We start from the raw sequence: 14,541 nt of genomic DNA on the forward strand, positions 1-14,541 counted from the left end.
AGCCTGGGAGGCTGCAGTGTTAATGAACATGAAAACTAGGAAGTCTTCCTGAAAGAAGTCAGAAGCAGTAGCAGTTAACTTTGTCAAGTTCACAAATAAACCATTCTTAGTGTGTAAAGTAAAATTGCCATGCAAAATCTTCTCAAATGAAGGAAGTTGCTGTGATTTATAGGATTTGAAATCCTAGGAAAATTTTTTGTGAAAGAAGATTACATCCTCTAAATTATGTCATCTTCTGAATTTGAGAAAGAGATTTCAAGATGTGTATGAGGTCTCTGATAAATTGCTACATTTACTTAACCTTGAGGCCTGGGTGATCTGCAGCATCTCAGGCAAGAAGAAGCCATAAGTCTTGGCAGTGCTTGGAGGAACCTTTGTATTTCATGACTTTGGAAATTTAAGAAGCAGGAAATTTATCCTTTTAGGTCACCAAAGGAGCATGCAGTGCAAGAGAAATGGTGACCCTCATTAATTGCATCATCATTTGATAACAGGATGTAATTAGCACATTTGAAGAAGGGCAGTGATAGTGGCAGCTGTTATTTACAGAGGACAGCGTGTGCCCCAGTGCTCTAATCTGTCTTGAAATGATTGTGGAACTCGCTCCTATCCCTGCCTCTGCATTGGCATTTTGTGCTGTGAAACAGACCCCTATTTGTTCCACCTGGTAAAATTAATTTTGTGCCTACTTATTGGACTGACCTGAGACAGTGTGTTATTCATTAATCTATTATTGAATTAAAAGAAGCTTGGTTTAACATTAACCAAAAAAGTGCACCTTAGTGAAATCTCTTAAACAAGATTGAAGTGAAAAAATAGAGCTCTGCTGTTGACTTTCCACTACTTTTGCTGCATATGCTTGGAAAACAGCTCCAAATGGAACCCTCTGAGTTCCACCTCGTGGAACTGTGAGGTTCAGTATCTTTGTCAGTGATCTGGAGGAGGTGATGGAATGCATGACCATGGATGTTATGTCATTGCATGACACCAAACGGGGGTGCGGGTAATGTGCTCAAGGGCTGTCTTTTGGAGGGATTGAGAAAGGAACAGGAGGAATAAATATCTCATGGAGATTTACAGGGTAAATGCCAATTGCTGCTGCTGAAATGGACTGAATGGTGCTGAGGTCCCAGCTGGGGACAGGCTGGCTGGGGGTTCTGGTGGGCAGAGCAGGGGGGCAGCTGTTGGCTCTGGCAGTGACAGGGGCTGAGCTGTGTCCTGTGCTCCATCAGCTCAAGCACAGCCTGAGGGAAAACCAGGATTCACCTGCTGCTCATTGGAGCCAGCCTGGAACACTGTGTCTGGTGTGTGGTTGTTGCAGGATGGGAGAAGTGTGGGGAACCTGGAGTGAGCCCAGAAGAGGGGCCACCAAGGGGACTGAGACACATGAACCATGGGGAGAGACTGGGACAGAATTGGCTTTGTTTAACAGATGTTGGACTGTACGTGAGGAGCCACTGAGGAGATGGAGCTGGGCTCTGTTCTGAGGTGTAGAGTGGGAGGATGAGAGACTGGCCAAAAATGGAAAAGGAGGATGGTCCCACTGGGCAGCAGGGAAAAATTAAAAAAAAAATCACTGGAAGAAGTTGCCCAGAGAGGGTTTGGAATCTCTTGCTGGCAGGTTTCAAAGATCTACTTGTTCTGATCCAGCTTTTGGATTTGGAGTTCCCCTCTGACCTGAATGATTTTATCTTTGGAAGTCCTCAGAAATGGTCATGAATTCCTGCTGGATTAATTTTTGTCTGATAAGTGAATGAAGCAATGTAGTTTAGGATCATCTCATCTCCCTGCTTATGTTTTGACTGATACTGATAAGTCCTGAAATTTTTAATAGTTTTTGGAAGTTGGACACTTCTTAGCTGCAGTTATTTTTAATCAAAGTTTCTAAGCAAAACCATAAACTTGTCTGCAGACTCCCTCCTGATGATATAAGCTTCTTAACTGTAATCCAGATTTTTAATAAAACCACAGCCAAATTTATCTCTGGAAGGTTTTTTTTTTTTCTTTTAACCAGTGCTTGTGTGTATTTGGTGCCCCCCCAGGTGTGATATTAATCCCAATTTACTGTGGTTAATAAATTCACTGATTTCATAGGCGTTACTTGCAAGAGCAGAATAAGGGGTTGGTGATAATTGTAGAATATTCACTGTTCACTTTCTCTTTTTGCCTCTCAAGCTGTGTGTGTTTGTACAACAGTTTCATTTTATTCTGTCTAAGAGGCAGAGTTAAAACAGCAAAGGCCTCACTGCATTTGGTCAATCTACAGCTCATTCCCACTTGGTTTTTCCAACCCTGTGTTTAGTGTGAAATGTTCTTGCCAATACCCTAAATTGCCTTTAAACACTCAACACTTTTTTCACTAAAATGTCTTTTACGACAATTGGGGGGTTTGATGGGTGAGTAGTAAAATGGGCATTTAATTGGTGGATTCTTTCTTATTCTAATAAAGATAAGGAGTTTTTAATAATAATGCTCCATCAGTAAAACTGGGGTAAGTTCTGTGAAAGCTAAATTGGAACAAACACGGCATGAGTTGTTAAAGGTGTATTAAAGGATGGTCTGAACTGTTAGCAGAGACTAATAGAAAATAAAAGCAGCAGCTTTCTTAACACAAAAGACAATGTATAAAATTATAAAATCATGCAGGAAGAGAGAAATGGATTGGCTATTGGAAACTTTTAGCATAGTAGTTGATGTTTACTTAGTGTTTACTTGTGTTTACTTAGTGAAATCCTTCACTCGGAAATCCAAAACAAGAGACAAATCCAGATTTTAGGTATATTTTAAAATTATTTCAGTTGAGCTTAATAGTTTGCCAGATTGAGAGTCCAATTGTCTGCATTTTATAGTCAAATATTAGGTTTAATTCAGTGTACTACATTCCATTATTCGATACTTTGGAGCCCTAATCCTGTTAAACTTTCAAAATACTGTTCAGTGGTTTGCCTGTATCCAGAGGACTAATTTTGCACTTGTGTGCAGTAGGAAGAAAAAGCTCTGGTGTGTAACTTCATTAAATTTGAAGTGGGGAAAAACACGTGTGGCTACAGTCACAGAGTTTTGTACTTCTGAATTTTGAATTCAGTGAACTTAAGAACTCATGTCAAACATGCAGCAAGCACATGGTATTTGATTTTTGTGTAGTGATATGAAAATGGTATTTTAAGGAATCTTTGGCGTGCTCTCTTCCTCAGAGCTGCAGACTGACTGCTCTTGGCTGATAATAGGAAAAAGACTAAATTGACAGGCTGCTCTATCATTTCATCGTCAAAGTGGTCCATTAAGAGCAGTGCTATGCAAACAGCTGTGACCTTTCTCTGATGAAGGCAGTCTGTAAGCACAGATTTTAGACTACAGTCTGCAGTGAATAATGAGAACTATGTTTTTCTCCCTCAGAGCCAGTGGTGTTTGCATGGGGCAAGGTCTGTGTGTTGTTACACCTCTGCAGAACACTGATGTTTGTTACTGCAACACTGGGAAACAACCAAGAAATCCAACTTGATTTTCTTAGGGTTTTTCCAGTTGAAAATGAATGGCCTGAAAACCAGGGAAGTTGTTAGGTAGTCCACCTGTGAGTCAGTTCACAGCATTTATGACAAAAGAAGGAGCACAGTAATTACAAACCTGTGCCGAAACAAACCTCTAAATTAGGGGAACAAAACCAAAAGGGCACAAGGAGCTTTCTGCTGGAACATGTGGGTTTCTGATGCTTCACACATTTCAAGGAGGGAGGGGTATTTTGATACCTGGTCAAAGATCAGTTGAGTTTTAGATGCAGGTTGCTTCAATAATAAGCACAGGTCATGTGATTTGAGGAAAACCCAAATCCCTGAGATCCATCAAAAACAGAAACAACAGACCCTGGTCCCATGTATCATTAATAACAATGTGCATTGTTCAGTATACAAGGTTCAGCCTGTATACTCAGCATAATTTTACAGGAAGGCTGTGCCCATGCCTGTTTCAATAATTATTATTAAATATTATTTTCCTGCTTTTCAGTTAGGTTTTACTGATAGCACAGCTTTTTTTGATCAGCACTCCAAGTTTCAAGACATTTTTGTTTGCTCTTGAGTTAAGACCTGCTTAACAGTTTGTTCTGGGGAATCAGACCTCTCGAGAGTATTTTCCTTTGGGATAAGTCATGTTGTTTCAAGTAAATCAGCTTTTGTGTGTGTCAGGAAGATTGCACAGTGATTTCTCTGTAGAAACTGATTAAAAGGGAAGGAATTATTACAATTGCAGATTCATAATTTTTTTAAAATTTCCAGTATGATTTACTGAGTAGGGCACTGAGCTGACAAAGATCTGCATTCTCTCTGCTCTTCTGCTGATTCTCTGCTCTGTGTCCTTGAGCACATCTCTTCCTCACACTTGGTTTGGCATGTCTGGTTAGATTATGAACCCATCAGACCATGGGCTGTGTCTTGCCACGTGTCTGAACAGTGTCTGGAACAGCATTGGCACCGTGTTCTCAGTCAGGGTTTCTGAGTACAACAAGACTCCTCAGAAGACGTGTTTGTGCTTTTTCAACCAATGCAGTGAAGCAACTGAGTTGAAACATAAAGATGATGAGTCAAGGCGGGGAAAACAGTAGGTAAATGGTTTGTTGGAAGCACAGCATTTTAGTGTGTGTGGTACATCCTGAAACTCTGAAAATATGGAAGGTTTGGCTTCACTGAAGGAAACCCAGGTCACTGGCTCTTGGTTAACAATATTTAATCTTTTAGTACCTGAATTGTTAGTTTAGTGAGAGATAAGTAAACACTTGGTCTGTAGGCCTGCCCAGTCAGCTGTGGAGGTATCTGAAGACCTTTATTCTGCTTCTATTTGATTAACACTGAGATGGACTGGTTTGGGTTGGAAGAGACCTTACAGATCAGGGACCACTTCCACCCTCTGCCATGGGCAGGAACCCATTCCACCATCCCAGGTTGTTACAAGCCCTGTCCAGCCTGGCCTTGGACATTTCCAGGGATGGGGCAGACGCAGCTTCTCTGGGCACCCTGTGCCAGGGCCTCCCCACCCTCACAGGGAAGAATTTCTTCCCAGTATCCCATCTAACCCTGCCCTGTGGCAATGGGAAGCCATTCTCCCTGCTGATCTTGTGAAACATTCCTCTGGATCTTGATATATCTAGAACTTTCAGATACAAGCAGTACAGGCTACTGTATTAACAAACACAGCTATCGAAGGATCCCAGAACATGGTTTGTTTTGTCCCTTTTAGTCAAAGACTGGAAATAAGAGTTCAGAAACTGAATGATCATTTGAAAAAAAAGCCCTTTTTTGTTTTTAAATCACTTTCTGGTCACTTTGGTATGGGTGGTGGAGGGCAGTAAGAGAGGAAAAAAAAAGCTAATGAATTAAGATACCACTGAAGGTCATGAATGTGATTATTTTAACAATTGTCTCTTTAAGTCTCATGACTTTGAAACAAAGGAATAATGTAGATTTCCACTATTGCTCTGAGCAAGAAAATTCATGTAGAGCTGTGGTTGATGATACTGGGTGTGGTGGGACCTGATGGGAAGAGTTCCCTTTGTTGCTCTCTGTTACTTTCTTTCCATTTTAGTTGATGATTTTTCTTCTTTCCTGCATTATTTCTTTCTCCCCCTCCCCCCCTTTTCTTTGATCTACTGAAGAAATGTAATCTTTTGAGCCTTTCTCAAAGAAAATAGAGCTAATAGCTGTATTTAATATCCAATACAATCACAAAGATTGTACAGCAGCCTGCTGTATATTAAAACTACAGTTGTGTGCCTGCACCTCTGTGCTTGTCTGTTGGATTTGGAGGGTTATATATTAGAATATATGAGGCAGCTTCAGGACAGTAGATGAAATACAGCTATAATTGTCTGTGATCAATTGGAACAATGTAGGTCAAGTAGAAACTGCATTTATGAGCTTCCTCATCTTGTCTCCTGCCTTTGTCTAATACAGTATTGCTTGAAAGGAAATATCAAAACAGTACAAACCCAAACCTCTTAAGAGTATTCATTTAGTTTGCAGAGAAATGAAGCTTTTTCTCAGCTTCTTCTGACAGTCTGAGTTTATAATGTTGACATCACTTGTTCTCATATTTTCATTGTTTCATCTCTTGCTGTGTTTGTCAATCTGGAACCCAATTAAACTGTAATAACTGTTGCATTTCAAATGAGAATTCATTTGCTATCCAGAACCACGGCTTTCTCCATGGTTACCTGCCACATCTGGTTTGGAACTTATTGTGTTGTTTCATTTACTGTCATAACCACTGACAACATCAATGGCATGAAATTGTCAGAATATGCTGTAAATGCAGCAGCAGCAAAGGGTTGTGGTTCATTTTTATTCTTATTTCTGGCATTGTCAGTCCTCATTAACTCCAGCATCTTCATGAAGGCTGACGTATGTAAGTCTGTACATGTGTTATTAATTTTGCACCCAGCAATACACTCAGATGAAAGAGTGTGAGGGAGGTGTCAGACACATTCACTCCAGTCATCCCTGCCAGGACAACCTGGAGGGGAGATGTTCCTACATGACAGCACTGGTTTACTCAGGCTGCATTTGTTTAAACAGCTAGGCAGGCTGCAGGAGGAGGAAGAATCAGTTTCCTAAAGATCTTCCTCAGTTTTGCAGCTAACAAAGAAAATATGTGTGCCAAAAGCTTGCACACATAAACTTAAAATTGGTGTTTTCCATAGTGCAGAAGGTCTGACAACACAAATATTACTTAGCATTTTAATGGTGAAATGGACATGATCTGATGTCTCCGTTTCCTTGCTTTCAGCTTTTGATAGATCCCTTTTCTCTCCAAAGCAACAGCCTGATAGGGCATGAATACATTTCATGTGTCTTCTTCATGAGACATAAGAGCTATGTCTTCTTTCTCTGCCAGTGTTCACCTACACTTAATTTTATTTGTGGTTTACAGCTATCTCCGAGTCAAATATTGCATCTTTAAATGCAGGTGTGGAGTGCCTCACGCAGCTGAGGTCTGATACAGGTTGGTGCCCTGAAGGTGCTGCTGCAAAAGACTCAACAACAAAGGGAATGAGGAGAGGGGAAAATATAGTTGCATGTAATATTTGACATCTCTTGCTTTGAGCTATGTGAAGCAGTGAATTGTTGATGAGATTTATTAGATGGCAAACTGAAGCTGAGTTGTTTGAACATCCCATGGTCTACGACAAAACAGCTGCAGGAAGGTTGCTCTTTTTAAAGTGCTGCAAATTTGTAAGTAGAAAAATGTGTGTTTTCTTTCTTTTCACCTTTGGCAGCCTGGGAAGGAAGCCAGTCTAGTTCTTTCAGCTGGCACACCCTTGCCTGGTTCCTTAGGTACCTGTGCAAAGGTCAGGCTGAACTCTCCCAAAAGGCTGTGAAAGCTGGACTATTTCTATTTCTTCTGACCCTTGTGTTATGTTGATTGTCGTGCTCCACTCTGGGGAACTGCAAGAAGTTCTTTTAAAACAGATGGTCTAGGATGAAATTAAGTCAAATGAGATGATATTGTATCTGAGAACAGTTTACTGGTAACAACAAAAAAAAGAGGGAGTTGCCCTACTAGAGAGGACTCCAAGGAAGCCACTGAGGAATGTGGATTCCCAGGTGATGAGGAATCCTGCAGTGGGATGCACGGATGTGCTGCCAGGGAGGAGGGTCCATGGCTGTGCAATGGAACATCAGCATAGAGAGAAAGTGTCAAAGTCTCAGTAGATGTCACTGTGTAGGATGTGAATCCTGGGATCACCTTCAGGGATGATCCTTGTCTTTCTTGGAGCTAAGTTTAGACTTGGTTACAAGTCTGTTATTGAAGTGAAAGATAAATCCAGAAGGACTTGTGGAGAGGAAGGAACCTGGCTGTGTTATTCTTGGCCAAACACTTCCTTTAAATGCATGATTTCAGTGAGAAGATAGCAAGTTACAGCATATTTTTGAAGCTTTTCGTGCACTTGACAGAAGTGATTAAAAGGTCTGCTCTGATTTGTGTAAATGTCAATTTTGTAATTGAATTCCCCGAAATTGAATGCCATGGATTTATCAGATTGACCAGCTGGCCCTTGGGTAGGTGCTGCTGTGGGGTCAAATGGTACAGCAAGGGTGCTTTGTTCTGTAGGGAGGAATCTCAGCTAACTTCAATTTCCTCATCAGAGCTGACAGAATTACCTGTGTTGTGTTTAGTGGGGCAGTTCTTTTAATGATGTGAGTTCTTAAAACGGTGCAAGCTCTTAATTATTAAAATTTTGCTTAGAGGATGCAGAGCTGTGCCTGAACATGTGCGTTTATTCCTTTACAATCTGAATCTGTATTACTTGAAATAAAAAGACATTTCTTGAACATTGCATAAAAGTTTGAGGGTTTTTAATTCTGAATCCTGAAGTATTTGACTCATGAGAGTATAAATGAACCAAACTATTCAGCACCTTAGGGCAATGTATTTTTTTATTGATCCCAATTCTACGCTATTATTGTTGCTTAATGAGGAACTAATGTAATTTCTAATGAAACCACATGGTTGTTAAGTAGAAGAACTAATGTTCAGTTTCCCTTGTGACAAAATATACTCTCTTCAATTAAAATCCAGGAAGTAAAATTAATACCAATGTAAAAATTTGCAAGAATTAATGTCAAGACTGAATCATTTTATTATGTATATAAATTACTTGGATGATGAGATTGAAAGCAAGTTATTGAGTATCTGGGCAATCCATGAGCTCAATGGAGACCACTTAAATGGTGAAATCTGTAGAGGCAGCAGAAAGAATGGGAGCTCCCTCATCTTTCTACCTGGCATTTTCTTTTCCATTTAGTTACTGCTAAGAACAGGACTGTACCCACCAAATTTTGAACAGACCAGCAGCAGAAAGGAAGATTTACACAGGGAAAAACAGCCCTGTTCCAAAATTAAGCCCAAATGTTCTGTGTTCTAGACTGAAAATTATCAGAACAAAACATCCATTTCTGGCTCCTGTTCATTACACAATTACAGCTGGGAGGAAAACGTCTTTGACACTGCTTGGATGGATCACATTTATCTCATAGTTAGAAAACAAACCTAAAATGTGAGGACTGCAGTTGAAATGAAAGAGTAATTTGGGTTAGAAACAACCTCTGATAGGCTCTTGCCCTTTTACAGGACAGGACACTGTTGTCTGCCCAGTAATCAGGGTCTTCCATGGTTATCTGTGCCAGAGATGATGGAGAGCAACCCAGAATGATTCTGGCCTGTTCCCACAGCACTCTGATTGATCCCATCTGGTACCACAGACTTGTCTGAACAGTTGACTTTAGTGCTCTGTATCTGCTGTGGGTAATGCCTTGCTCCTGCAGCCCTGCTTAGTGGGGAAATGAGCTGATATCCTATTGCAGGGGAGTGGTGCCTCTGCACAATCCCATTTCTGTCACAGCTGGGTACTACGGGGTGGGGAAGGAAAGAACGGCTGGGCCCCTGTGTCACACCAAGTGCCACAGAATGGTAATGAGGGGACCTCAGTCTGATCATTTCCCAGCCGTAGTCACTCAAAAGTGAAAAATTAAACACTGTAGGGTAATGAAATATTTATTAAACCAGCCAAAAGATAAGTGTCTTTATTATTTAATAGAAAGACTTAAACTTCATTAGATGCAGTAGCAATGGCTGTTCTCTCCACCCTTCAGAGTGGTCTCGTTCCTCTTGGTGCTTTATTTGCTTGGCCGTGGGGGTGTTTTCTCTTCCCCTTCTGATGTGAAAAGCAGAACAGCTTTCACAGGAGCAGTAGAGAAAACATGGAATTACCTGTAGCAGGCAGCATGAAGAATTACTGTCAGCCAGAACAGTGTTGTTGTGTGGTCCTGTGCTCCAAGCTGGAATTCATCCCTCTGGTTGCCCAGTTGTTCCATGGGAGCCTATTCCTAAGGTCATGTGGGCTGAGAATAAATACCTACATAAATTTCCCTGTTTAAAGCCACTTAACCCCAATGACTCCCTGAGCTAATTGAAATGGGGATTGTCCCAGGTGTCATCTAACAAAATCACAGAAAGGATGCTTTATTTTTCCATGTTTCTCAGTTTTATCAGTATTGTGATTTCCCCTCTGCTCTTGTGCTAGAATAATGTTTTTTTCCAAAAGTAAAATGAGTAAGCTATAAACAGCAGAGAAACTGGGTGTCCAAGTCCCTTGGGAAGCTCATAAAGTCTTGGAAAAACATTTTATGCTTGGAAATTATCCATTTTCTTGCAAAACTGGTCTTGTAGCTGTTCTTTCAAGAAATGGTGAAAAACAATGGACCTGCTGCTGGTTTTTTTGAGGTTTGCTGGTATTTGTTTATTTTAGTATGATTTGAGAGAGGGTACCTTTGCAATTAAAATCAAGATATCCAAATATCAGAGAGGATTTGTATCTCTGGTCCAACTGTCCTGGTCTTGAACCTCCTGAAACAGCAGTAATGCAGAGACTTGCTCTTTTTGGCCTGCTGCTTGAGAGAAACCCTGATGGGTAATGATGAGACTTGGAAGATTAGCTCCTGCCTCAGTAAAAAGGAGAATTTAGAACTTCATTTAAAGGTTTCCTAAGTTCAGAGGTGGGCTGAGCTCAAAAACGTTTTTCTTTGTTTGTGTTGAAAGCAGTAATTGCTCAGCAGAATTGTTTTAGTGAGCACCTACAGAAACTGCAGGACTTGCATGAATCAGTCCCAGCAATATGCTGCCACGCTCTCATTTTCTAATTTTTCCCCTTTATTTGTACACTTAACGTGCTCAGCAGAGCTCCTGCTCATTTTCCTGCTGACTGCACTGTGTTTCGGAGTGGCACTCTCCTTCCATGCAGAACGGGAGATGCCCATTGTGGATCACTTGCAGGAAAATGTAATGACTCATAGTGTGAGGTGCTTCATTGCACGCTAATTCAAATTACTGCAATGTAATGATAATTGCTCCTTTATGGAAAGGACCCCAAGTGCAATCTAAGTGAATTCCTACCCTCGGAAAACAAAGGGTAGTGCTGACAGGAAGAGAAAAAAGCCCACAGCAGATTTGAGTTGGCGGGTCATGAGTGGGATTTTTTTCTTTCTGAGATTCTTAAATCAAAAATAATTGTAGGTACTGGAAAAAATGCCCAAGGGCCAGGACAGAAATGTTGAGCTCTGCTCAGAATAACACAAGAAGAGTTGAAAATAAAGATCTTGTGTATGCAAAAGCTGCCAATCATGCTTTTAACTTTCAGTTTCTCTGGTATCTGCTCTTCCTCAGAAATTATTTATTTACTGCTGCCTGCCGTTTTCTTGTCAGCATCCCAAACAGTTAAGAGCCTGACAAATCATCTAGTTAATTTACTTGGCTTTGAGATGAGCAGCAGAGACACAAATACTCACCACATGCCCCTGTCAGTCCATCCCATCAGGAATGAACTGGAGAGGCACCAGCCTGTACGGGCTCTGCAGCTGCTGCACCACAGCAGGGCTGTGCTAACACATGTGGGCACCAATTTTCCTGCTCAAATTATCAGCAGCTTTGAGAAACTGTCCATGTGAACGTGGCTAATTTAAGTTGCAATGATTAAATATAGTACAAAGTACAATAAAGTAGTTTTCAAAGTAGGTGCAAATTAGGGCGGCAATTAGGTAGCTTAAGTTCTAATAAAGTGCTTGGGAAGGACAGGAGTGATGGAAAGGAGCTGTGAAATAACTGGAGGATAAAGTAATAACACTGAGGTGCTGTGATTTTGACTGACTGGTACAGGGCTGCCCCGATGCCAGCGTTTCCATGCAGGGTTTCAGGGGCACTGGGCCAGTCGTTCTTCTCTCTACTCACTGAGGGTGGTCAGTGTGAGCTTGCCCAGCTCCACACTGGGATTTTTCAGTATTTCCTTGTTTGCCTCTCCACTAAGTGTCCCCATGTGGAACTTTCTGGCAGAGCTTCTCTCACCGTTAACCCAGTTTTTCCCACAGGATCTTAAAACCTTTTGACACTTGGTTTGCTCTTCAGTTTTTATTCCAGCTTCCAACCTTTATTTCTGGTCTCCTCTTCTTTTTTTTCCCGTTTCATTTGTTTTTTTAAAGTAACACATTGTAATTACAGGAGGTGTAGCTGCACACTAAAGCTGCTGTATATTTTTGCTGTATTTGCTTGTGTTAAAAGTCTCAGCTAAAATCTGTATGTTCGTGTGTATTTAATGAGTTATCTCTCCGTTGCTTGCATGCCTCAGGATATCCAAGCCTCCTTTCCTTCTGTTGGTCTTCTCTTTTTAAGAAGTAGCACAATGCTCGTTTTTTGAGCAACTTTAATCTTTGCTGTGGTGCAGTTGGTATTTACACAGTATTAGCCAGAAGAAGACCCTGTTCAGTGACAGTGCAGCCACGAGTGTGGTCAGGCTGCTTTTGCCCATTTTCCTGAAGCAGCAAAAACTTTTCTGGAAGTAGAGCACCTCAATAAGCTAAACGTGTTGGCCTTTGGTAAAGGCAGATTACAACATTTACCCTTCATTAGAGAAGATGGGTGTTTGGGGTACTAGCATTTTTCTGTTATAGCTTTGAAATGGGCTCAACTAGAGTGATATGGGGAAATGCAGGAATTGTTCAGAGAGATCCCTCAAGTTCATCTCACTCAGAGAGATCCCTCAAGTTCATCTCACTGTATTAGCTAATTTTATTTTTTTCTAGTGGGTCATGTGTCTGTTTTCTTCTCCCTTATCCATAAGCTATGGTTAGCCCTGAAATCTTTCTCAGGCATTTGAGTGTTGCTCCTTGCACTGGATTGCAGCTGTGGGTCACTTATTGACACTGGTTCCCAAGCCTGCTGTGCTGTGTGTGCTGCCTTTGTGTTGTGAGTTTGGCATTGATTTTACTTTAGTGACAGGCTGTGCTTTGGTCTAGGAAATGATATCAAATGCCAGGCTTTGCCTTTTCCCCATACCTAAGCAATCTTACCTGGAATTCACAAAGAATTTCATATTTTCCAGTGCGATCAGGGCACTCAGAGATCCTGTAGCCTCCTGCTTAGGTCTTTATTTACATTCTCTTTGCCATCTTCCAGGGAGGGAGGAAGCACTACAACAAATAAATACCTGGTCCCTAATGTTATAGGAGTGAGTCCCCAGTCCTGGAGCTTTCTCAGGTGGCATTTGTGGCACCAGCAGCCTTTAGTGTTACATCTGCTCATTTTTGTGACTTGTGTGTGTGAAGTGTGGGAGTGGGACTTGTAAGTGACTGAAGTTACCTTTGATTTTTTCAAAGGACATCTGGAAAGGCAGCCCGAGTGGTTTCTGCTATCCCAGCTGCTTTTGTGAGGCTTAAGGATGTGTAAGGAAGGTGGGCACAGCACTGCCCAACTCAAACAGGACAACTGATAAGATGGCAAATGGAAATAAGAGGAAATTGAGGAATGTGCAGGGAGTGGTGCAGCTCTAGAGTTCAGGTCAGCCAGATCCTAGCCCTGCTGTCTGTCTGACATCCTTCCTGCAGCTTCCTATCCAAATCCAACAAGTACATGCTCGTGTCTTCCTCTGCACTCAGTCACACTCTCACAGTTCCTCTGGGCCCAGGTGAAAGGTGACTGACAATATAAGAAACTCTTTGGAAATCCATCATTTGTGTCCCAAAACTCTGGGACACAAACAGTGATACATATGGAGATGGACAAGAAGGAAGGTGAAGACTCTGGCCATGAGAAAGAAAATCTAAGAGGGAACATGAAAAGCCTGGCTGTCTCCAAGCTGGCAATCCAGAGCTGTCCAGCCATGTCCAGAACTATTCCAGTCCCAGCAATAACAATCTCCTCCCTATTCCCTGGTGAGCAACTACCTCATTCAAGCAAGAAACTGTTTTCTCTTTCCCAGCAGTTTTCTTCTGCTTCTCCTCACTCTTTCCCCTTCCCTGTGCCAGTGACAGCAGACTGGCATCCAGACACACGAGGCATTTGGATGTTTGGAAGAGACAGCATCTTCCATGGTTACCCTGCTTCCACGTGCATCCCACACCGTGCCTGCAGCGCAGGGTGTCCTGGTGGGATCACAGTAAACTGCTTTCTCACAGATTTCAGAGTTGGGTGACATCTCCCACAGGCCTGCAATGGAGTAAGAGCCTCCTCTAAGGGTTGCAGGTGCGAAGTGGGGACCAGGTGTGACAGGAAAAACCATTCAGCAGTTGTTGGCAGCACACCCTGAGCTTTGGGAGAGTCAGCAAGCACAGGGTGATGCAGCTGAGGCCCGGCTGGATAAAGGGAGGTGAAAGCCTTGGAAACCATGGAGGGAGGCAGGCAGCAGGGCAGAAGTGGAAGTGGTGTTTAACACTGGCATTGGAGTTCTGGGGGATGGAGAGGCAATGCTGCATACTGGTATGTTTGTATTGCAATCTTTAAATTAGGGGTTTAGCTTGTTACAAATTTCTCAAGAGAATAATTGGGTTTTTTGAGCACTTTGCTGCTTGTTCTGGATTGGAAGGTATGAAAAATGCTGCAGAATATGTCTGACCTTGGTGTAGCCTTGGATCCCAACAAGCAGTTCAGTTGCTATTTATGTGTGAAACTCCAAAGGAAGGGTGTTGTTTCAGAAATTTCTGTCCACTTAAATTAACCACCCAGTTT

The 14,541-nt window shown here is 41.8% G+C and overlaps 1 protein-coding gene across 26 annotated transcripts in view; it reads left to right on the forward strand.

Moving 5' to 3' along the window:
* RBFOX1 (RNA binding fox-1 homolog 1) overlaps positions 1-14,541 on the forward strand; it is a 1,132,467-nt gene that overhangs the window by 84,957 nt on the left and 1,032,969 nt on the right. The window contains exon 2 of one of the 26 annotated variants that reach the window (XM_069030276.1): positions 6,919-6,990. The exons of the other annotated variants lie outside the window; for them this stretch is intronic. The gene's annotated coding sequence lies outside the window, so the exon portion shown is untranslated. The remainder of the gene's footprint in view (positions 1-6,918; positions 6,991-14,541) is intronic. 26 annotated transcript variants of the gene reach the window in all.

This window comes from Aphelocoma coerulescens, chromosome 14 (assembly GCF_041296385.1).
Source record: "Aphelocoma coerulescens isolate FSJ_1873_10779 chromosome 14, UR_Acoe_1.0, whole genome shotgun sequence".
Lineage (NCBI taxonomy): Eukaryota > Metazoa > Chordata > Aves > Passeriformes > Corvidae > Aphelocoma > Aphelocoma coerulescens.